This window comes from Chelonoidis abingdonii, chromosome 2 (assembly GCF_003597395.2).
Source record: "Chelonoidis abingdonii isolate Lonesome George chromosome 2, CheloAbing_2.0, whole genome shotgun sequence".
Classification (NCBI taxonomy): domain Eukaryota; kingdom Metazoa; phylum Chordata; order Testudines; family Testudinidae; genus Chelonoidis; species Chelonoidis abingdonii.
The window spans coordinates 114,103,182-114,127,597 of record NC_133770.1 but is presented as its reverse complement, the minus strand read 5'-3'; the positions used below and the strand labels follow the sequence as shown (position 1 = coordinate 114,127,597).

Sequence of the window (24,416 nt, the reverse complement as noted above, 5' to 3'; positions counted from 1 at the left end):
TTTGTCTCCAGCTTTCCATGGAACATGTGGTACACCAAAAGAACCATAGTTACTTATCTGAACACACAAGGACTTTGAAAAGAAAACAAAAAGAATCTCTTGACAAACACCAAACACCAAACTGTTTTGATAGCCACTGGTTGCTTATTATAGTAGTTCATCTTGAAATCCATGCAGCAAATTGAGGACAGAAACAACACACAAAAATGTGTATGCATCAAAAGTCTCTAAAATCCTTTTAAAGAAAACTCCTATGACAGAACAGGGTAGAAGAAAGGCCATACTGGTTTCAACAGCTACTTACAAATGCTGATCTTTTTATGGGGATGACTCTAGGTGCACAACTCATAACAACAATGAGAAAACAGACTGAGGGCCAGGATAGAGACCTTAGAGTTCTAGATAAAGGAGCGTTAAGTAAAAGTCAGTTTCACTTTCCTTTTCAATGTTTTTTTTCCCCCTCCTTAATAGCAGAAGCCGTTAATAGTGCACTAGGATTTATCTCATTAAAAACAAAAAACGGTTAACTCCCTTTTGTAATGGTTGTTCTCTGAAATGTTTTGCTCCTGCCCATTCCATTCTAGGTGTGTGTATGCCTAGAATGGAATAGACATGAGTAAGCACTCGAATAAGAAATTCATACATCATCATGCAGCAGGTCTGAATTTGGTACTAACAGACTTTACTAGAGATGCCTGCTACTTACATTTAGGCTGGATATATATTTCTGAAACAGAAAAAGAGGCTATCTTTCATATTATATATGTAGAATAGCTTGCAAGCAGTTGGGCCAACACTTGGAAACCTAAGTAAATGAAGTCAAGTATAGTTTGTCTCTTAAATAAGTGGTCTGATTTTCAGCGGTGATGAGCCCCCTGGAGTCATTGAGAGCTATCTGTGTTCAGCACTTCTGAACTTCAAGTCATTTATTTAGATGCCTCACTTTAGGCACTAACATTTTTAAAAATGAGCTTTATTGTTGACTTCTATTTTATATGGCATGTACACAGACATATTGTTGTGGCCTCTATTTCGTTTGCAATGTTTTATTCTCTGTTTGGAATTCAGGCGATGCTCTCAGAAATAAATTGCTGTCAAATTAAAAATAGAGAACGAGTGAGAGAAAGAAATATAAATTAAAAATCACATATGTTAAGGTTTCCAATACTATGACACTTTGGTCTGCGTTGGCTGACAATTTGCACATTAGTTATATGAAAGCTACAACTTCATTCTCCATTTCCCTCATGATTTATGGAAGTAGTAAAACTGTTTACTGATGTCCCAGAGAATTGTTACACCCTATAATACATGTTTGGTAATATTGCAAAATACAGCATATTAACCTTATTTATATTCATACACAAGCGCGCACACACACACACACACACACACCATAAGGACAAAGTCTGACTTGTCCTTCTTGCCCAGCATCTGCTTTAAGTGGAAGGTATTGGGAGGAATAACTACAGAGAGAACTTGTGTACAGGTAGAATGGCTGAGAAAGGCACAGGGAGAGATATCTAAGCCAAAAAATCTTTTGCCTAGGAGACAAAACAGAGGAAGCAATGGGAAAGCCATTTTGTTGTCCAGAAAATGTTCACATAAAACTATTTTCTAGATGGATTATGCATAAAGAAAAAAAATGGGGGATAACTATTAACATATTATAATCTTTGTTTACATTAATCAATGGTAATATTGCATTTTACTGGCTAAATCTGAAGATTAGAGTTAAATGCAAATTTCCAGGAGGCAGAGAACTCATCAGTTCACAGCGGTTTGTCCAAAACTTCCTACAACCCAAGCTCAGTAGCTTTATTTATTCAACAGTTCAAAGTTTCATTCCCTATCAGCATTTGCTGAGACAATTCCCTTTTTTATTTTAGGAAAAGTCTGATGGGAACTTTTAATGTATTTTAGATTAATTAATTTAGATGACTGTGGTAACAAATGGCATTACCACCACTGCCACTTTGTTAGAGAATGGCAGAGCATAAAGGAAATAACATTCAGTGTTCACTGACTCTTTGCCAGAACTATTTTGATTAGTAGCAATTTATGAATGATTAGGCAGTGAGGATTAACTGATAAAACTATTCCAAAGGGAAGAAGCTTGCAATGCATGCAAGACTTCTAATTCTAAACTCTTGGACCATAGTATTGCTTACTACTACCCATGATTGACCCAGTTTTCCTTCTCCAAAGGCCCAAGAACATTCCCTGTCACCACAGAGGACTAAATATGATTCACTCTGGAGCCAATCATTCTAAATGCAGGCCAACAAAATTTGCTGAAAAGCAATGGAAAGGATACTCAAGAGCTGAATAAGCCATCTTCATAGTACTCTCAGCCTCTTCTGTCCCAAGCTGATAGCTTAGGACCCAAAATGAAATCCCTTTTATAGCCACACTGAATTAGTGCCACTGACTAAATTATTGGGTTGTCTCAAGTTATAAATCTTCCACTATAAATACTAACAGAGGCCCTGAAACAGAACATTTTACTCAGCCTTTTTTTCTATTCCCTCAAACACTGGGAAAATTCAGATCTCTCTGGCCCATATCTAACACATATAGTAACATTTATTTATCCTCCCAGTGTGAAAGAGCACTACAGAATACAATTTCCACTGGGTAATATAGGCGTATATTATTTTATTTGATAAAAGGCTCAACACTTTTGCTTGCAAGAAATCTCTACCTCTTGTTTTATCCTCTGCCTTTTTCTAGAAGAGTCCTGTGGTCCTGGATTTTTTTTTAACAGTTGATGTTTTAGAAGTTGCAGCACATCACTGGCCTTTCTAAATGAACTCAAGACTCTCATCACACCAACTAAGAACCATTTGGGGAGTCTATGATCTCCTGAAGTACTTTACAGCTACATACCTAGAAGTAATTTACCCAGTTTGTCATAGGTTAGTGAGTGGGCTCAGACCAAGTCTTCAATTATGCATATGATTTTCAGACCTAATCCATACCATCTTTGAAGCTAATTGCTGTATACAGATATGACAATGCCTGATTTACTTTCCAGCTTAAGGTTAGCCTCTCGCTCCCCTATAGGTGAAGGACAGTTTATTTCAATAAAATGTTATTCCCAACTCTGAACTATTACTCTCAGTTCACAGAGAGGGAAGTGAAGTAGAGTGAGGTTGAGTGACTTGCCCAAGGTCACATGGGAGCCATTGGTAGAGTGAGGACATTAACCCAGGTCTGCCATGTCCTACTCTAGTGCCTTAACCACAGGACCATCCTTCATCCCTTCCTGTGTTCTTTCCCCCTCTCCTCTTCTTGATGCCTTTTCCCTTTCTTTAGCTGTCCTCCTATCTTTCAACTCTTCTCTCATTTTCCTTTGGTGCCTTCAGCATTTCCCTTTACCATTTTCCTTTCTTAGGGCTTGATCCAAACAGTCCAAGGGACAAACTCCCTCCCATTCACTTCAATGGGATTTGAATCAGACTCATCTCTCCAGTAACACTGTTGTTTTCCCTTCTTGGTTGTCTCTCTTGCAAAACTCATCTCTTGAGAGATGTTATTTATCTACAGTAGAACCTCAGAGGTATGAACACCTTGGGGATGGAGGTTGTTCATCATTCTGAAATATTCGTAACTCTGAACAAAATGTTATGGTTTTCTTTCAAAAGCTTACAGCCGAACATTGACTTAATACAGCCTTGAAACTTTACTATACGGAAGAAAAATGCCGCTTTTAACCATCTTAATTTAAATGAAACAAGAACAGAAACAGTCTCCTTACCTTGTCAATTTTTTTTAAACTTTCCCTTTGTTTTTTAATAGTTTACTTTTAACACAGTACTGTGCTGTAGTTGTTTCTTCTTTTTTTTTTGTTTTGTTTCTGCTACTGCCTGATTGTGTATTTCTGGTTCCAAGTGAGGTGTGTGGTTGACCGGTCAGTTCGTAACTCTGGAGTTCGTAACTCCGAGGTTCTACTGTTTCTTCTTTATATTGCACCCTTCACTGGAGTATCTGTGCTCCCCTTTCTCCTTTAAGTAGCTCTCCCAGATTAATGTGAACCACTATATAGGCGATATGCTGGTGGGTGTGGTGGAGTCCCTACTGATATCAATGGGAGTACTACGTGCAGACTGACATTAGCACATAACCCTGTGTGTGTTTGGGACAATTACTTAAAAATTTAGCTGCAGCATAATGGGATGGCACATGCGAGCTATATAAGGGAAGAAGGAAATCAATGAAGAAGAAGCATGGTAAATACAAGCAAGGACTATATGGGAGAGCTATACAAAAAGAGATAATCAGGTCAAAATATGTAATGAACATTGCAGCTAGGCTCTCCTTCGAAAAGTTCATTTTCAAGAGCTCGTTCTCTGAAAAATGTGCCTACAATTAATTGGAATTTCCAATTCAGGGAAAATAATAGACTTTGTCCACACAGAGAGAAAATCAATCAAGAGTTTGCCTGGGGGATCCCAAAGGAAGTAAAGAGCTACACTGAATTAAAATATTATGCTTCCAAATCATTGGATTTCTGTGATATAGCTCAGGAAAGGTGCATCAAGCACAATTAGTTTAGCAACAAAGAAATTAAGGAGAGATGAAAAGTTGTTTTTAAAAGAAACTAAAGAAAATTGCTTTAAAACATGGATCCAGCTGGCCCACTGTCTGGTGGGCTGAAAATTACAGATGAGAGTAAAACATCATGGGCAAAAATAAAGAGTAATCAGGGCTCTCTTTAAAAAAGAAAAAAGAAAGAAGAAATGTCAAACCAACCAAGCTATCCATAAAACCAATAATTCTAAGTGACTTCCATGCCAGCTATAATTTCTGCATTGCAAAACACGTTTCTTTCAAAGATACAAAGCTTTTCTGCAAAGTCTGAGCTATTATTATTGCAAAACGGAAATGGCAGAAAAGAGATCACTAAAGAAAATAAGATTAAAAGTATCATTGTGGAAAGAAATATTGGCTTGTGGAATACTAAACATAGTCCATTCATTGTTAATGTTACAGACGTATTTATTACACTGTCTTTTTCAATGCTGAATTTAATGTCAAAGAGAGATGATCTGAGCTGAAGAAATATCCAAAGCCAGGTCACTTTTTAAAATTGAAATCAAATGCTAATCAGGGTGCACATAATGGAATTTACCCTCCTACCATGGATAGATCTTTAGAAAGAAGCATATGCAAATAGCTACTTGTTAAAAAAAATAAATGTGTAGTGGACACTTCAATTCAACGAACTATCTTCCCAATCTCACCTATGAACTCAAATCAGACATAAAATTGGGGTTTTTTGCAATAAGACCATTCAAACATTAAAAGCATGAAAAAGTTTTATTTTATTTTAGACAAAATAGTAGATTCCAGGGTAACAGCTACGGAGCCAACTGTTATACTGTATGTTTTAGCTTAACAGCACCAGAAACTTATTGCACCGAGTCAGATTCCCTGAGCCACATGAATCCGGGATATAAATTAAATTATAGATGAATTTGGCCCTTTCTGTCTAAGGTGTGTGGGCTGGTTGGCAGCAGGCCATGCAAGTATCAACAACTACCTGTCAGCAAAGCTAGAAGAAAGAATTTCACGCTCGCAGTAATATATTTATTTAGTACAAAGTATTTAGAATTCAGATTATGTGGAAAAACAAAGTAAAGTACACAACACCATTAGGGTTCAAGATAGATTTGTTGATGTGCTTTACGTTATCTAAATGTTTGTTGAACATTTAATCCTCCCCCTCGCCCCGGCTTTTGCACAGTATCAAGTTCACAGAACCTATTCAAGTAACTTGTGGAAGTATTTTTTTCTCCTTCCTTTTGGGAAGGGACATATAAACTAATTCAGGTCTGGAGAGCTGCTTTTTCTATAGCAGTTCTCTTTAATCTCTCATCATATTTAGATACATCAATCCAACCTATAATAGACTTTTCTTTGGGGTGTGTGAAAGGGGGCCTAATTCTTCTCTCCGATCAACAATGCAATTCTTGTATCAACAGTACAGATCTCTACTGCATGTTCAGTACTTCTTTGGTGCCTGAAACTTCCACAGATATATCAATTCTCTTTGCAAACCTCTGGCATGCAGTATTGTCATGAAAATGTTAGTGGTGTATTCACACTATCCAGATTAGATAAACACACACAATTACACGCGGACACTGTAATTTTAATCAAAGAGAGGCTTGAGCCACAAAACTCACTCAGATCTGAATTTCTCCAAACTTAGGGGTATTCAAGTTCAGGGTTTGGATAGGCCTATTGTAGGGATACAGGCCAGTTGCAAAATTAAGATCTGGGTTCAGGTACCAATCCACCAGCTCCACTGCCAAAATATGGTGGAGTTTTATTCCAGGATTTTGATTTGGGCCCATACCTAGTTTCAGATGAAGCAGGAATTAATCAGGGTGTCTCCATAACAGAGCTTGCATCCTAGCTGTGAAAAAAAGGAGAAAGAAATCCAGCTTTTGTATTTGTTCATGAGGCAAACAAAATTAGCTGTCATCCTTTCTCACAGTAGGAAAAATAAGAACACATTAAATGAAAGTTCTGACAGTCCTGGGACCTGACATCACCAGATGAGACCATGCAGTCTTTGTGTTCACAGAAAACCCTGGTTCCTGAACTAAAACGTTCCTCAGTATAAAATACATTTATATGTATTAGATCAGGTTTATACCCAAACTATTTACAGGTTGACTATGCTCAACTTTTTTCCTTGTTTGTTTGAACACTGTTACAAAAGAAAAACTGCTGGAACAAGAAAATACGTCTGGCATTACACTGAAAGAATCTCTCCTTCTTTATATTTGTTTGCTAGCCCATGTTCTAGTGAACAGCACATCTGTGTCAAAAGCCGAGCTGCTGTCTCAGCCATCACTAGAAAGTGTTCTGCATGTCAGAGTACTAACGTTCTCTGGAGTTTCTTAGGGTACATCTACACTGCACGATTATTTCGAAGTAGTTTAAACCGATGTTACAAAACCGATGTTATAAAATCGGTTTTGCGCGTCCACAGTGCGATCAAAAAATCGATTGCTTATGTCCATGGTCCAAGGCTACCATCGATTTCAGGAGCGGTGCACTGTGGGTAGCTGTTCCTCAGCTATCCCATAGTTCCCACTTCCGTGTTGAGAGCACAGTGCCTGATGGGCAAACATTGGCCGGGTGGCTGGGGTACAGCCTCACCCCTCCTTGTGATGGCAGCAGACACCCTTGGCGCGTTTCGCGGAGTGGCATTGAGCAAACCATAGCGACAGCACTCATGGACCCTGAGGCATCAACCGGTATGCTGACCGTTGTCAACACTCGCGTACTCCGTGCTGACTATACTGAACAATGAACTGCAAAGGCAGGAGGAGAGGAGGGCAGCTAGCTTGTGCTTGAGCACGCGAGGACAGCGAGTGACGGATGGGAGGCAGAATCATAACGCTGCCCATAGACGTGTGTCTTGACCGCGTTGGAGCTATGCTATTAACGGGTGGGCATCACTCCTATTGAACCCGAATTGGGCGGGAAAACGCACAGACTGGTGGGACCGCTATGTTGACGTGTTGGGACGATTCGCAGTGGCTTCGAAACTTCGCAGCGCGTAAGAGCACTCTTAGAACTTTTGATGCTTCCTGCCCTGAAACGCCGTAATACAAACATGAGAGCACTGCCACAGGGAGAAGCGAGTGCAAGCCCTCTGGAAGCTGCAACGCCAGACAGCTACCGGTCAGTCGGAAATCAATTGGAGGGGCAAATCTATGTGGGCGTGCAGTGAGCAAGTAGCAAAGCAATCGGTAAGCTGCTGACGAACAAGGTGTGACTTGGGAAACGAGCAGGTGATTAGTTGATGCTTTGCTGCAATGGGCAACTGTTGGGGGGCCATAGATGAACCCATATCCCTATCTTGGCCCAGAACACCAGGCACCCATACGTGAACGCAAGGGGACTTCAATGGTGCTGCAAGACTGGTGGACCACAAGGGACTTTCACCACATCCACGTTGGTGGCCAGGAAGGGTTCAGACGCTCGTTCTCAGGAGCACTAGTCGTTAAACGGCTGCAGCAAGGGTTACCTCCACCCAGAAAATAACCGTTGGGAATGGCAAATGCCTATATTATCCTGGGGGACCCAGCCTCCCCTTGATGGCCATGCTCATGAAGCCATACAATGGCACTGGACAGTGTGTCAGGAGCTTCAACTACGGCGAGCAAGGTGCCGATGGTGAGAATGTGCATGCCGTTAAAGGGTCGCTGTGGCGATCATACTTACTGTACGCTCAGACCTCAGCCAAAAGTCCCGCTTGCTATGCTGCTGCTGTGTGTGCCACAATCTTTGTGAGACTAAGGGGGAGACATAGGTGGCTGGGTGGGAGGCTGAGGCACAAACCTGGCCGCTGAGTACGAGCGCAGAGACCAGGCGCGTATTGAAAGCACACTGGAGGCGCTGCGCATCAGAGAAGCTTGAAAACGTTTCAGCACGGCCCAGGGTACCGGTGACTCTTTGCTCCCTTGATGAACCCTCCACTTGATGGACTTATCAGTGTAAGCAACCCACCCTCCCCTCATTACAGTGTTGGCGAGAGAATAATTCTGTATCGTTAAAAACATTTATATCATTAAAAGTAATAAAGCATCTGTTAAAAATCATGAGTTTCCTTACTAGATTCCTGTAGCAAACCCACCCTCCCTTGTATGTATTCTTATACAAAGGAACTATAAAAAAGGCAGAGAAAGGAAGGTTGTCCCGACTGCTGTGCTGTAAGAGAGGGGAAGGAAAGGCTACTAGCACATTGAGGGTTATACAGCCTTTCCTTGAACCTGCAGGGGTGAGTGAGAGCGGGGTGCAGAAAGCCTTCCACACGGTCTACACGTTCTGGAGGGAGATATGGGACGTGGGCTTAGGGAGGTATACAGGGGTGCAGTGGCACTCTTGCTACTGTGTGCTCTTCCTGAAGCTCCACCAGCGTGTGATGAGTTCAGTTTGAGAACGCAGCAGACCAGCGGCTCTCTCCAACGCTGGCTCTGCCTGTAGCCCTCTCAGAATCGTCACTGGCATCTTTCCGTACTTTGCTACCACATCCTTCCAATCACTTATCCCTCTCATTGCGTGTATTCAATATATTCGTGAACATTGTCATCCGCGGCTTCGTCCTCCGCGTCGTAACAGCACACCCTCGTTGATTCAAGGTTCGAGAAATGTGCAGCTGCATGGGGAAGGCAAACCGGGTATAAGTATGTGGGAAAGATACCTACAGAGCAATGACAGTGACTCTCACATAAGAACACTATCCACCTTACAAGCACATTGTTTTTTTCTTTGTTTTTGGCTTTTTTCTGATTTATTTGTGTTTTTAGCTTATAGTTTTTTTTTTGATGTGTATCTGCTTTTTTTTTTTATGATACTCTCAGGTCCATTTGACGTGATGCTCAGGCGTGCGTGTGACTGGTGGGCACACACACAGACGCAGTATCGCGTGTCGCCAAACGTGTGGTTAACGGTCCATACGCCGACGATGTAGGAAGTGAGGCTGTTAAATGTGACTCTTTCCTGCGCTGTTCATTTATTACACATATGCTTATTAGTGAGCTTGGCTCCTTAGTTAAGAGTAAGTGCAAGTCCTCAAAACCCCTGCCTCTTTTGCACTTCTCACCACGGCAGGGCTCCTTATACGTATACATCGCGGTTTGTGAGCACTTCCCTTACATACCCCGCAGTCGCCTTGTGTCGCGGAGAGGAAGAGATGTGGCTGGCCATGCAATCGCTGAAAAGCGGCGCTATCCCGTGCCTCCAGTGGCTCTCCATCCCCGCTTGCTGGCCAGTAGCAAAAATCGCGCTCATTCGTGCCCCCTTATGGTCATTCCTGTATGTGTCTACAAGGTAACAATGGATGAATCTCTTCCTGACAATGACGCAGCTGAGGCAGTATCGTTTGTTTATGCGATGCGCTCAGTTGCAATGCCTGCTAATGCTGCTAGGTACCAAAATGTCTGTTGCTCATAAGCTTAGTCGGCGTGGAAAGTTACCTACTATGGGGGACGGAAGAAGGCTGTCTTGGCCAGAAAGTGTCTCAATAGCATAAGGGTGTTGGAGTTCCCACGATCGATCATGAATGAGTTTTTATGGAGTTTGTCGCTCCATCCCAGACATGTTAACGATATCCTTCCTTAACAATAATGGCGCGACTGCAGCAAAAGCCCTGGTGTCAATCGATCAAAAAAACCGTGCGTTTAATCCGTGTTGTACAGAATGAAGGGACACTACCGGAGTCGCTTCCATGGCTTCACTGTCTGGGTCTCGCTTGGGAGCGCAGGCTGTAATTCTGTGGGCTCAAAAAGATCTGGCTGTTGGTTGTAGGACTGCTGTGCTTATCACCACGCTCATTACCTCAAATCTGTCTCCATCTTCCCCTCGCTACATCTCAGAAACACTGATATTCATCCCAAGTCTGAATCCACGGACAGGGGTGGGCACTGGTAGCGCTGAACCCCAATGCATGTAGTTCAGCATAGAGAACTGTTTGTCAGAGCTGACCTCCGTGCTTCTCTGGCTTTCTGGTGGAACCCTGCTAAGTCCTTCACTCTACCTGCACGAAGGAGTCTGCTGTGCCCTTTATCAGCCATAGACTTTGAATATCTTTCAAAAACTTTTCATTTCGTTTTGGAACGCAGTGCGTGAGCACTGACCTCACCCCAGATAGCGATCAGATCAGAACCCTGTGTGGTCCAAGCTGGCGCTCTTCTTCGATATCAGGAGACTGCATTGTGAGGTGAAATGAGCTCTGTGTGGTCACCTGGTGTGGCGACCCTCACGGTGGACAAGGAAATGGAATCAAAAGTTCGCGGGATCAGGCTTTTTCCTGACCTGGCCAGTGCATCACAGTTTAGTGTCCGAGCTATTAGAGTGCCCCTGTGACAATGGTTCTGAACCCAAATGGGAGTGGCTCACTGGCAGAGGTCATCGCTCCCTTCTGGTTTCATAATTGAGTATGTCCCTGCTGACTGTCATAGCCACGACTGCCTGCCTCCAAGTGCCCCCCCCCCCGCGTTTATGTCACGAAAAGCTATGTTCTTATTCCTCACGACTGATGACAGAAATGGGGGGGCCTGCCACAGTAGCTGCGGAGGGTTGGGAGAGAGGTGAGCATGGTTGGTTCTTGCCAGGGAAACCCTGTTAATACAGCCACGGAGTAGCTGTCGCCTCTAATACACTGACTTTCCTTCAGGAGTAGCCTGTGTAGTCGGAGCTGTAAAAGCAGCAGAATCCTGTGCACTTATAGATAACACATCTGTTAGTCTATAAGTGCCACAGGGTCTCTGCTGCGACTCTGCTAGTCAGGACTGGACTCTATTAGACAGCATAAGGGAGATGACTCAGTGGCCAGGAGAGTCCAAATGCCCAGTTGCTGCGCCCCCGGCTGATTAGCCAGGGGCACTCATAGAGCAGGACAGTTTCAGAGAAGAGAGATAACCGTCATGTCATTGCCAGTTCTCTGGCAGTAGACGGTGACAGAACACTGGTAACCATCTCTGCTATCATTGCAAAGCAATTGAATGCTGGTGTGTAGCGCTCGAGGTGTCGCCTCTGTCTCCACGGCATCTAGTACACAAATGGTGACGGGAAAAACAAAGCCGACGGTCCGTGCGTGCCGTGCTAGTCTGCGAAGGCAATCCAGGAGAAAAATAGTAGGAATAGTTGCGATAGATTCGTCCCGGAGCAAGGAATGACTGACGACATTACCAGCACCCCCGCGACCATTAACATTAGCATCAGGGGCCGGGGATCATGAGGACGGACGGGTGCTGAGGACTCGCTATCCCACAGTCCTCAGCAGTCTCTAAACTTGACTTGGCTTAGCGCCCAGTGTCTGTAGCTTACAACACGGGGCTGTTGTCACGGAACAGCTATCAGTTCCTTCCCCTACCGACCGAGAGAAATGAAATATAAGCAATCCTTGAGTACTACAATGTCACCCTCTGTACTGAATTGTGTAATGAGGCAAAGCGCGAGCACTGAGCATAGAGCTTTGCATGCAGTGCAGTATCATAACCAAAGAAGGTAATCTGGTGATATATATTGCTACTTGAAAATCGCTCCTCTCCCCTTCCTGGTGGTAGATGTACGTACATCTGTGAACAGCAGAAACTGTAACATCTCGCTCTTTTGTTACACTCACCAGTAAATGGGACAGAACGGATAATAACCCTGTGTAAATTGAAAGGAAAAGGGGAGTATACTCACTTGGGACTGAGTTAATCCTGCCCACTGGTAAAAATAGATAGTCCAGACAAGAAAGTAGAACAGTGTATTAAAATCAGTGTAGCACAGGCAGCTGTCCGGTCTCAGTATTCACAGAGGGAGCCGCTGCAAGTAACGCAACCATTGCTTTCCCAACTACCTGGGCTACCACCGCAGTGCCCCCCACATTGTTGGGCATGATTATGAAGAATGCGATGAATAAGAATCACAGAGTAGTACTGAGATCAAATGAGGGTGGGAGCCACCGGGCGTGATGACATCCATGCAGTTCAGATATTTCTTTACGCAAGAGAGGAAGGGGTCTGATGAAGCTCAGCCCCCAGGTGATTAGAGAGAGACAGTTAAGGCGTTCTGTACCACCACCGTTCAGAAAAAGGAGGCACCCATTTTACCTCCCGTTATTTCTAGCCCGGACCTCCTCTGCCGGCACCACCAGCCATAGGCACTCCTGGGCGGGCTACCCCGGGGAGGAGAGGATGCGCCTGATACTGCTCTTGCACGCAGCAGCATCGCGTCTGCCAGCAGCATTCAGCTACCAGGGGTGACATTACAGTACTCAGAATATATTATCACTTTTGTACCGTGCGGAGGGGGGAAAACTGACGAGCGTGTCGTGAACCACGCAAGACACCGTGTTTAGCTGCAGACATGGGCGCGCAGCAAAAAATGCAAATGTTTCAGAGACCGCGTGAGACTGGGATCTGTAGTCCATACCCTCCCCCTCCATGACATCCGTGAGTTGAGTACTGGTCCCGTACTGGTTCAGCACCGCCTGTGGAGATCCTGAGTGATTCAAAGCTGGTGCATTTCCGTGCTGTTAACGGAGCCCGAAAAAGAGATTTGTCTCACCAACTAGCGAGACACGCTGCTATCCCGTAAGGGTCAATGCAGAGATACTGCATGTTGAACTGCATCGCCAACCTCGGTGGGACAGAGGGGACACGGTGAAAGCAGGAAATGTCACTGTAAAGCTCTCGCGGATCCCGGTGTTACCGGCACTCGCATCCGAGTCGGTACGGACACAGAGGCGGTCCAGGATGCACTGGTGCCTGCCTAGATCATAGCAGTACGATACATGGTAATTTACAGAGACCAGTTGGCAAGATGCATCAGGGCTCCGTCAGCTGTGGTCAGTGAGGCACAGGGGTCTGGCCCCTGGCAAGAAGCGCAGCCGTTGCGTGCTCCTCTCTCAACCGTTCCTGTGGCTATCGTTTGGGCGTCCCTCTCCCCCGGTGTTTCTATGGGGGTCATGGAGCTGTAGATAAGATCACCAGACTATATGATATGCATGTAGACAGTACTCGCTCTGTTCTTCGTTAACCCTACATTTATCTCCCTATAACTGTGTTGTTTCGTATTTTCTTGTCTTGTAACTGTGAGAGAGAAAGATAATGTCTCGGAGGGATGGTCACTGGATGCAGCTCCGGTATAACAGGGCTAATGGACTCTATTTTTTTTAGACACATAGGTAATGTGAATGCTACTCATTGTTCCGCCAACGAGGTTCAATCTCCAATGTTCACTCTTGTTGTCTATCAAATTTTCAGCCCAATTCAATTGATTAAGTTGTTCTTTTACGCGTCGCCTTACGATCTACTTGCTAACGGTTACGTCTATGCTCTATTTCTTTCCTCCGCGTTTCCTCCGTCTTGTGGTTTCCTATTTTTATTGCTTGTTGTAGCCAGATCTCCTGTATACTAAACATATCTTTTCAAGCAGTTTAGAGTTATTTACACGATACGGTCTAAACAAGGAATAATAATATACATTAAAAACTTGGGCTTGAAAATTTTTTGCAATCACATTGGATACGCGCTTGGCAATGAGTCATTCCTCCCTTTATGTCTAAAATAGAGTCCATCTGCCTGGACTGTCATAGCCCCGGAGGCTGCTCAAGTGCCTCCCCCGACATCATTTTCTCTCACTAAACAGTCTCTGTTTCTTATTCGGTATTCCTTAATACTTCATGACACAACGGGGAGGGGCACTGACACGGTAGCCCAGGAAGGTTGAGGAAGAGGAAAGCAACGGGTTGCGCTTCTTGCAGGGCAACCCCTGTGAATACTGACACGGGCACCTGTGCTCTCTGATACACTGGATCTCTGTTACACTTGCTATATTCTAGGCAGGACAGTGCACCACTGACAGCTCTGGTCCTCAATCCGACTCGATGCGGAGTGCCGGTAACACGGGAAATCCCCGAGAGCTTTACAGTACATTTCCGCTTTCACTGTTCCAGCTCTGATCACCAACGGGGCGATGCAGTTCAAATGCAAAAGTATCTCCTGCATTGAACCTTACGGGAGATAGCAGATGTCATCGCTGTATGGTGAGACAAATCTCTTTTATCAGAGCCCGTTAAAGAACAGGAAATGCAAAGCCTTTGAAAAATAAACTACAGGATACACAGCAGTGCGTGACAACAGTAACGGGAAGCCAGACACTCAACGGATGGTCATGGAGGGAGGGAGGGGTATGAGGACTACAGCTACCAGTCTCCCAGCGGTCTCTGAAAATATTTGCAATTTTTGGCTGCCGCGCCCAATGTCTGCAGCGTAATACACGGTGTCTGTGCGTGGTTCACGGAACAGCTCGTCAGTTTTTCCCCCCTTCAGCACGGTAAAAAAAGTGAAATAATAATTCCTGAGTACTGTAAATGTCACCTCTGTGTACTGAATGCTGCTGGCAGACGCGATGCTGCTGCGGTGAAGAGCAGTATCCGCTCCTCTGCCCTCCCCAGGGGTAACGGCCGCCCAGTGAGTGCTCTTGGCGTGAGTTGGCCGGGGCTCCGGGGTGAAAATGGGAATGACTCCCTTTTTCTGACAGTGGATGGTACAGAACGCCTGGTAACTGTCTCATCTTATCACCTGGGGGCTGAGCTTCATCAGACCCTTCCTCTCTTGCGTAAAGAAAAGATCTGAACTGCTGGATTGCATAGCCCATGGTGGCTCCCTCCCCTCATTTGATCTCAGTAATATACTCTGTGATTCTTATTCATGCATTCTTCATAATATCATGCCAACAATGGTGGGGGGCACTGCTGTGGTAGCCCAGGTAGGTGGAAGCAATTGGTTGCGTTACTTGCAGCGGCTCCTCTGTGAATACTGACGCGGAGCAGCTGCCCTGTGCTACACTGATATTTAATACACTGTATCCTATTCTTGTCTGGACTGACTCTATTTTTATTCCGTAAAGGCAGGATTGACCAGTCCCAAGTGAGTTAATCCCCATTTTCCTTTTAAAAATTTACACAAGGGTTATTATCCGTTCTGTCCCATTTACTGGTGAGTGTAACAAAAAGAGGCGAGATGGTAACAGTTTCTTGCTGCTACAGTAGTACTGTACCATCTACCACCAGGAAGGGGGAGAGGAGCGGATTTCAAGTAGCAATAACACACCTCAGATTCACTTCATTGGTTATGATACTGCCACTGTGCAAAGCTCTAATGCCTTCAGTGCTGCAGATTCGCCTCTATCAGTACCATTCAGTACAAGAGGGTGACATTGTAAGTACTCAAGGATTGCTTTATTTAACTTTCATTTCTCGTGCTGGGTAGGGGAAGGAAACTGAATAGCTGTTCCGTGAACCATAAAAGACACCGTGTTGTAAGCTACAGACACTGGGCGCTAAGCCAAGAATGCAAATAGTTTTACGAGACTGCTGAGGACTGTGGGATAGCGGAGTCCTCAGCACCCCGTCCGTCCTCCATGATCCCCCGGCCCTCTGATGCTAATGTTAATGGTCGCGGGGGTTCTGGGTAAATGTCGTCAGTCATTCCTTGCTCCGGAAAACATCAGCAGACAGTCCTTTCGAACAATTTTCTCTGGATGCCCTTGCAGAACAATAGCACGGCAGCACTAGAGACCGTCGGCTTTTTGTTTTTCCCGTCACCATTTGTGTACTAGATGCTGTGGAAACAGAGGCGACACTCGAGCCAGCCACACCAGCATTCAATTGCTTTTGCAATGATAGCAGAGATGTTACCAGTCGTTCCGTACCGTCTACTGCCAGAGAAAACTGCAATGACATGACGGTTATCTCTCCTTCTCTGAACTGTCCGCTGCTATCATGAGTGCCCCTGGCTAAAACAGCCGGGGGCGCAACGCAAAAGCAAACTTGGGATTGACTCACTGGCCACTGAGTCAATCCCTCCCTTATGCTGTCTAAAATAGAGTCAGTCTGACTACAAGAAGAGTCAAAGCAGCAGAGAATCCTGTGGCACCTTATAGACTAACAGATGTCTGTTAGTCTATAAAGTGCCACAGTATTCTCTGCTGCTTTTACAGATCCAGACTAACATCGTACTCTCTGAAGGAAGAGTCAAGTGTATAGAAAGCGCAGCTACCCGTGGCTGATTAAAGGGGTTCCCCTGGCAAGAACCACAACCATGCTTCACCTCTCCCCAACCCTCCGCAGCTACTGTGGCAGGGCCCACCCCCCATTTCTGTCATGCAGTCGTGAGGAATACAAGAATAAGAAAAATAGACTTATTCGTGACATAAACCGGGGGCGGGGGCACTTGGAGGCAGGCAGTCGTGGCTATGACAGTCAGGCAGGACATACTCATTTTTAGAAACCAGAAGGGAGCGATTGACTCTGCCCCAAGTGAGCCACTCCCAATTTGGGTTTCAGAACCATTGTCACAGGGGACTCATGATAGCATCGGACACTAAACTGTGATGCACTGGCCAGGTAAACAGGAAAAAGCCTGAATCCCCGCGAACTTTTGAATTCCATTTCCTGATTGTCCACCGTGAGGGTCAGAACACACACAGGTGACCACACAGAGCTCATTTGCACTCGTCACAATGCAGTCTCCGATAATCGAAGAAGAGCCAGCTTGGACCACACAGAGGTTCTGGATCTGATCGCTATCTGGGTGAGGACTCGTGCTCACAGCACTGCGTTCCAAAGACGAAATGAAAAAGTTTTTGAAGAATTTCAAAGTCTATGGTGATAAAGGGCACAGCAGAGACTCCCTTCAGTGCGAGTGAAGTGAAGGAACTTAGACAGGGTTACCAAAAACCAGAGAAGCAAATGGAAGGTCAGGCTCTGAGCCGAAAACATGCCGCTTCTATGCTGAACTACATGCAATTTGGGGTTCAGCGCTACCAGTGCCCCACCCGTCCGTGGATCAGACTTTGGATTGAAATATCAAGTGTTTCTGAGGATGTATCCGAGGGAAGATGGAGACGAATTTGAGATGAAGATGAGCGTGGTGATAGACACAGCAGTCCGTAAACCCAAACAGCCAGGATCTTTTTGAGACCCAGAATTAAGTCCTCTGCGCTCCAAGCGAGAAAGCCAGACAGTGAAGCCATGGAAGCGACCTCCGGTAAGTGTCCTTCATCTGTACCAAACACGGATTAAAACAAGACGGTTTTTTTTAGATGCGCATTGACACCAGGGCTTTTGCTGCAGTCGCAGCCATTACTGTACAGGAAAATTTCGTTAACATGTCTGGGGATGGAGCGAAAATCCTCCAAATTAATCTCCATGAATCGATCGTGGAGGAACTCCAAAACCCTTATGCTATATGAGAACATTTCTGGCCAAGACAGCCTTCTCCGGTCCCCCATAGTAGGTAACTTTCAACGCCATGCATTTTGGCAAGACATTTGGTACTGCAGGCATGTGAAGGCATTGCACTGAAGGCATTGCATAAACAAATGATCTGCCTCCTGCGGTGCTATTGTCAGGAGAGAGATATCATCCATTGTTACCTGTAAACATCAGGAATGTAAATAGGGGGCAGACATGGGGATTTTGCTACTGGCCAGACGCGGGAGAGGGAGGGATAGCGACGAGTTTCAGCGTCTGGCAAGCAGGATTCTTCCCTGCTACCAGCAACGCGCTGCGGGGTGATGTAGGTGATCACTAGCAGCGATCGTATACTAGGAGCCATGCGCTGTTGGTGGATGTGAAAGAGGGGGTTTGGTTTGCAGGTTCCTCTTAATAGGAGCAAGGCATCATATAGATCACTGTGTATATGAACGGCCGAGAGTCAAAATTTAAAGCCTCACTTACCACGTCGCGTGACGTACGGTTGGCCGTACCTGCGTCTGTGTGTGTGCACACCAGTCACACAGAACACTGAATATTTAAACGATACAAAAGCGACCTTGTATAGAGATCACATGTGCTCTGTAAGGTGGATAGTGTTCTATGTGAAAGAGTACTGTCATTGCTCTGTAAAAGTATCTTTCCATATACTTATCACCCTGGTTTGCCTCCCCATGCAGCTGCCATTTCCTGCAGTCCCTATGCCATCACGAGGCGTGCTGTGATACGGCGGAGGAAGAAGACGCGAGATGAAATGTTCACAGATTTATTGAAGTAAAACGCAATGAGAGAGTAAACAGAATGATGGAGGATGTGGTAGCAAAGTACAGGAAAGATGCAGTGAACGTCTGAGAGGGGCTAGGCAGGAAGACCAGCGTTGGAGAGAAGCAACGCTGGATCTGCTGCGTTCTCAACTGAAATCCTCCAACGCATGGTGGAGCTTCAGGAAGAGCACACAGTAGCAGAGTGCCACGGCAGCCCTGTATAACCTCCCTGCAAGCCCACGTCCCATATCTCCTCACCCAGACGTGTAAGAACGCGTGGTGGAAGGCTTTCTGCACCCGCCTACTCCTCCACACCCTGCAGAGTTCAAGGAAAAGGCTGTAATTACGCTACAATGTGCTTAGTAGCCTTTCCCTTCCCCCTCCTTCCAAAGCACAGCATCAGGACACCTTCCTAATTCTCTGCCTTTTTTATAGTTCCTTGTAATACAGAATACATCGAAAGGGAGAGGGGGTTGCTTACAGGGAAATCTAGTAAGGAAAACTCATGATTTTTAACAGATGCATAATTACTTTTAATGAATAATAAATGATTTTTAAACGATACAGAATTTATTTCCTCGCCAACCTGTAATGAAAAAGGGGGAGGGTGGTTGCTTACACTGAATAAGCCATCAAGTGCGGAGGGTTGCATCAAGGGAAGCAAACAGAGTCACACCGTACCCTGGGCCGTGCTGAAACTCGTTTCCAAGGCTTCTCTGATGCGCAGCGCCTCCAGGTGTGCTCTTCTAATCGCCCTGGTCTCTGGCTGCTCGTACTCAGCGGCCAGGTGATTGCCTCAGCCTCCCACCCAGCCATAAATGTCTCCCCCTAGTCTCACAAAGATTGTGGAGCACACAGCAAGCAGCAATAGCAAGCGGGACATTGGTTTGGCTGAGGTCTGAGCGAGTAAGTAATGATCGCCAGCGACCCTTTAAACGGGCAAATGCACATTCCACCACCATCCGGCACTTGCTCAGCCTGTAGTTGAACAGCTCCTGAAACAAATGTCCAGGCTGCCAGTGTATGGCTTCATGAGCCATGCATCAAGGGGTAGGCTGGGTCCCCAGGATAACTAAGGCATTTGAACATTCCCAACGGTTATTTCTGGTCTGGAAGTAATTCCCTTGCTGCAGCCGTTTAAACAGACTAGTGCTCCTGAAGACGCGAGCGTCATGAACCCTTCCTGCCATCCCACGTGGTTGTGGTGAAACGTCCCTTGGGTCCACCAGTGCTTGCAGCACCATTGAAAAGTACCCCTTGCAGTTCACGTACTGGGTGCCCTGATGTTCTGGGGCCAGATAGGGTATGGGTTCCATCTATGGCCCCACCAGTTCGGAAACCCATGGCAGCAAAGCCATCCACATCACCTGCCACGTTTCCCAGAGTCACAACCTTTCGTAGCAGCAGCTTAACGATTGCTTTGGCTACTTGCATCACTGCAGCCCCACAGTAGATTGCCCACTCCAAATTGATTTCCGACTGACCGGTAGCTGTCGGCGTTGCAAGCTTCCAGAGGGCTATTGCCTCGCTTCTCAACTGTGAGCTGCTCTCATGTTTGTATTACGGCGTTTCAGGGCAGGGGAAAGCATGTCACAAAGTCTAAGAAAGTGCTCTTACGCATGCGAAAGTTTCGCAGCCACTGCGAATCGTCCCACACCGTCAAAACAATGCGGTCCCACCAGTCTGTGCTGTTTCCTTCCCAATTCGGCGTTCAATGGGTAGTAGATGCCCCGTTAATAGCAGTAGCTCAAAACGCTGGGCCACGGTTATGGAGAATTCTGCCTCCATCTCGTCATCGCTGTCCTCGCCGCTCAGCAATAGCTGCCTCCTCCTCTCTCCTGCCTTTGCAGTTCATTGTTCAGTATAGTCAGCACGAGAGTACGTGAGGTGTTGACAACGGTCAGAATACCGTTGTGATCTCAGGTCCATGATTGCTGTGCATGGCGTTTGCTCAATGCACTCCGCGAAAAAGGCGCCAAAGGGTTGCTGCTGCCTTCACAAAGGGAGGGTGAGGCTGTACCCAGCACCACCCGGCGGCAAGTTTTATGCACCACAGGCACTGTGAACCCTAATCCGAGTTATCACTATCGAATTTAGCGCTACTCCTCTCGTTTGGGAGGAGTTCCGAAATCGATTTAAGGAGGCGGTTAACTCGATATTAATGACGACGTCGTGTGAACGGATACAGCGTTAAATCGGTATATCGGCCATTAAACTGATTAAAAGTCGCAGTGTAGACCTGGCCTTACTCACTGACCTGGGTAGCCACCAAGCACATGACAACTTCAATCAGAAAAACAAAATGGAAAAAAAAATAAAACCATTAAGTGCATTCTTCCTTTCAGAGACAATACACTATCTTTTTATTTCTCGTGGCAGTATCATCTGTTTACAGATGCTAGATATTAAGTCACTGAATCACCAATGTTTTAGTTACTGCAGACTATTATTGTATCCAGTGTGTTATTCCAGAAGACCTGCCAGCAACTACTGCTAGAACCAAAACTTTACAGGCACACTAACTCATGCTCCTGTATATTTTTCTATCAAAAGGCAGAATTTTGAGTAGAAGCATTTTGGAAGATACACATTAGTCCATCACTGTGATGCCAAGCAGCTATAAAACGTAAAGAAAAATGAATTCAAGAAAAGTGGATGCCACAGGGACATTATTTTGTTACTCATTGCTTTCTAAGATATCCAGAATCTACATGGACTTTTCAGTTTGCATATTAGCCATAAAACAAACTTGATGATGACCTGTTCTGTTCATTCCCTCCGAAACACTTGGCATTGGCCACTGTAGGAAGATAGGATACTGGGCTAGATGGACCTTTGGTCTGACCCAGTATGGCCTTTCTTATGTTCCGATAAGGCTCTGGGAGGCATAGTACTCATTACTGAATTAGAAGGTAGCTTGTGAACAATCTAGCCAACAGGGAAAGGACAGAAAAGTGAGCAGAGCAGTTCTCTCATTTGATGAAATGTGAAAACACCATTTTAAATGCCCCTGGTATCTAATAATCACACTGGGACACATCAGCTCCCAGGTCTGTAAAGGCTCAAGCCTTGCAGAAATGCTGTAATATTGTTCAAAAGCCATGAGTTAGGACCTCACAAAAATAACATCTGTTTAAAAATCATGAGATTTTTTTTTAATTGTTGCTTTTTTTTTTTAATTTGCCTTCTGATTTCTGAGCCGTTAGAGGCCGCACAGTTCACATTTTCTGACTTTTCTTCACAACCATGAGGACTAAAAACTTACTTTTAAAAAAATTAAAATACATGAAAATAAAAACAAACATACAAACAAAAAAAACCCAACCCTGAGATTGCCATTGAATCACTGGCTGCCAGGAGCTGGTGCTTTAAGAATAAGACCAAATAACATGACACTTGCAATAAAATTGCAAGAGTTGGCAACTCTCTGCTGTGTTTCCACTGCTTCAGGCAGCTAAGAGCCCACACAGGCTTATGCAGAGGCTTCTCACAGTGCAATTCATGGGAAGGCAAAGATATGGACATGCTGGGGACAGGCTAGTCAGTTCAAAAAAGCAAAAACCTGGAGCTAAAAAGGGTCAAATCCAATAGAGTAAGGAAGTATTAGACCGTGTACACTAATCTCCCCTACTCTCCAGTAGCTGACCTGTTATAGCTTCCTACTCAGATTTGAACCTTAGCGTTCATAACCTGAGAAGCTAGCACGAACCCCTCTAAGCTTAATTACTAGCTTAGATCTGATAGGCTGCCACCAACCAGGAATCAGTGCCTGGTACGCTTGGGTCCCCCAAAACTTCCCTGTGGGACCCCAAGACTCAGATGCCCTGAGTCTCCTAACAAAGGGAAATAAACCATTCCCCCCACCTCTCTCCCACCCAGAATTTCCTCTCTGGGCTAACCTGAGAGTTACTGCTGAGAGGCAGCAGAACCGATAAAGACCCAATGTCAGCAGAAACACCCACAAATTTCCTTCCTTAGCTATCTGAAATCCAGTTCATCCTGGATTGCCCCTCTTGGTCAGGTGTTTGTCCCTGTTAACACCTTTACAGGTAAAAGAAACATTAACCCTTAGCTATCTGTTATATGGACATGGCCAAGACAGTTAATTTACATACATTAGAAACTAAAGCATGTATGCATGGTGTAGAAGAGACACAGCATTTTTTTTCGTAGCAAAAACTCTTCCCTTTTGATTTGTTATTGCTTAGATATTCCAATGTACAGAATATTAGGCCACAGTATTGTTTTTATTATTCTTATTAATTAAATTACAGTAATAAGTAAAGACGATTAATAAAGGTCCTAAATAAGACATTGAGACTAATGGAGCTTCTTAATACAGAAATTAAAACAATAACTGGGCAGAATCGGCCCTAAATCCAGTAACTAAAAAAATGGAATGGTGGGAGAGGTAGAGGAGAGGCGTCTTAACCCAAAGGTATATGCGACTGGGGTGAGCTGACACTAGTTCGCAGGAAACCGGCTGTTAAATTAGAAGGGTTTTAGAACAGGTTGTAAACTGGTTCGACGGGAAGCTTTGATGGCTCTGGCTCAGGAAGCATGTAATTTCCTCTCTCCCGGCCGCCAGGGGTGCTGAGGTCATGCAAGAGCCATGTGGGCTGCCTTCCTGGCCCTGTTGTGCTGCTGATGTGCCTGGACCCCTGGTCCCTGGGGCTCACCGCTGCTGCACCGGTGAGGTTCGGCGTTGCGTCCGGCTGGCTTCGGGCTGCTCCCAGCACACTTCTCCCATTTAGTAGCATGGCGGCCCACCCTGCCCTACTCTTCCCACCCTGCTTTGCAGCCCCAGCCCCTAGCCACAGCATCTGCCTGCAGCACATACCCCTGCGCCCATCCTCCCAGGCCCTGCCAACACTTGCCTATGCAGCCACACTACACACTCCCCCTGCCCCCCCGCCACAGCCCCTGCCACACCCTCTGCCTGCAGCCACAGCCCCGTCCGCACCACCTGCCCACAGCCAGCCCCTGTTGCAGCCAGCCCATGTCACACTCCCTGCCTCAGCTAGCCCTGCCCCACACAGCCAGCCCCATGTCCACTGGTGTCCTGCAGTTCTCTGGGCAGTAACCCTGCACACCTGCTTCAATGAGGGGGGGGCAGGGAGCAGCTGGGACCCACACACGTTCACACTCTAGGGTGACCGGACAGCAAGTGTGAAAAATTGGGACAGAGGGTGAGGGGTAATAGGACCCTATATAAGAAAAAAAAACCCAAAATTGACTGTCCCTATAAAATTGGACCATCAGTCACCCTAGCACACCCCAAGGGAGTGACGGGGATCCAACATGTAAAACGGAGCTCATTTCTAGTTCAGGCCCATCTTTTTAAAAAAGAACTTTAGGTAGGGTTAACATACATCTGTATTTTCCCAGAGATGTCAGGCTTTTCAGTTCTTAAATCACTGCCTGGGCGGAATTTTTAAAATTTAAAAATTCCTCCTGGGAAAATACGGACATATGATAACCCTAGTGGTACAAAAAATACATACTGTGGCACATCCCTTAAATCAGAACTTTTTTATAGGGAACCGGTTGTTAAGATTTTAGCAGCTCATCACTGAGTATATGTATTGGAAAACGGCAGCCAAAATGGTCATGAAGGAACTGATCTGACCAGAAAGGCCTTGCCCTGAGCTTTCAAGGCAGCTACAGTGGGTCTCTGGTAGACAGTGAGGGAGGTTGTTCCAGAGATAGTGTACCTGAACTGAGAAATGTCCTTCCCTTGTCCTAAACCAGCTGATCCTCTTTATGGAGAAAGGGTGACAGATACTTTCATCTGCCATGGCAGATGAAAGTTTAACAATAAAAAAAACAGTTTTTAACACAAAGTTACATTTCTG

The 24,416-nt window shown here is 45.4% G+C and overlaps 1 protein-coding gene and 1 pseudogene across 10 annotated transcripts in view; both read right to left on the bottom strand.

Moving 5' to 3' along the window:
* The window catches only part of FHOD3 (formin homology 2 domain containing 3), a 1,052,879-nt gene that overhangs the window by 827,183 nt on the left and 201,280 nt on the right, over nucleotides 1–24,416 (bottom strand). The window lies entirely within an intron of this gene.
* On the bottom strand, nucleotides 15,515–15,677 carry LOC142046446 (U4 spliceosomal RNA; annotated as a pseudogene).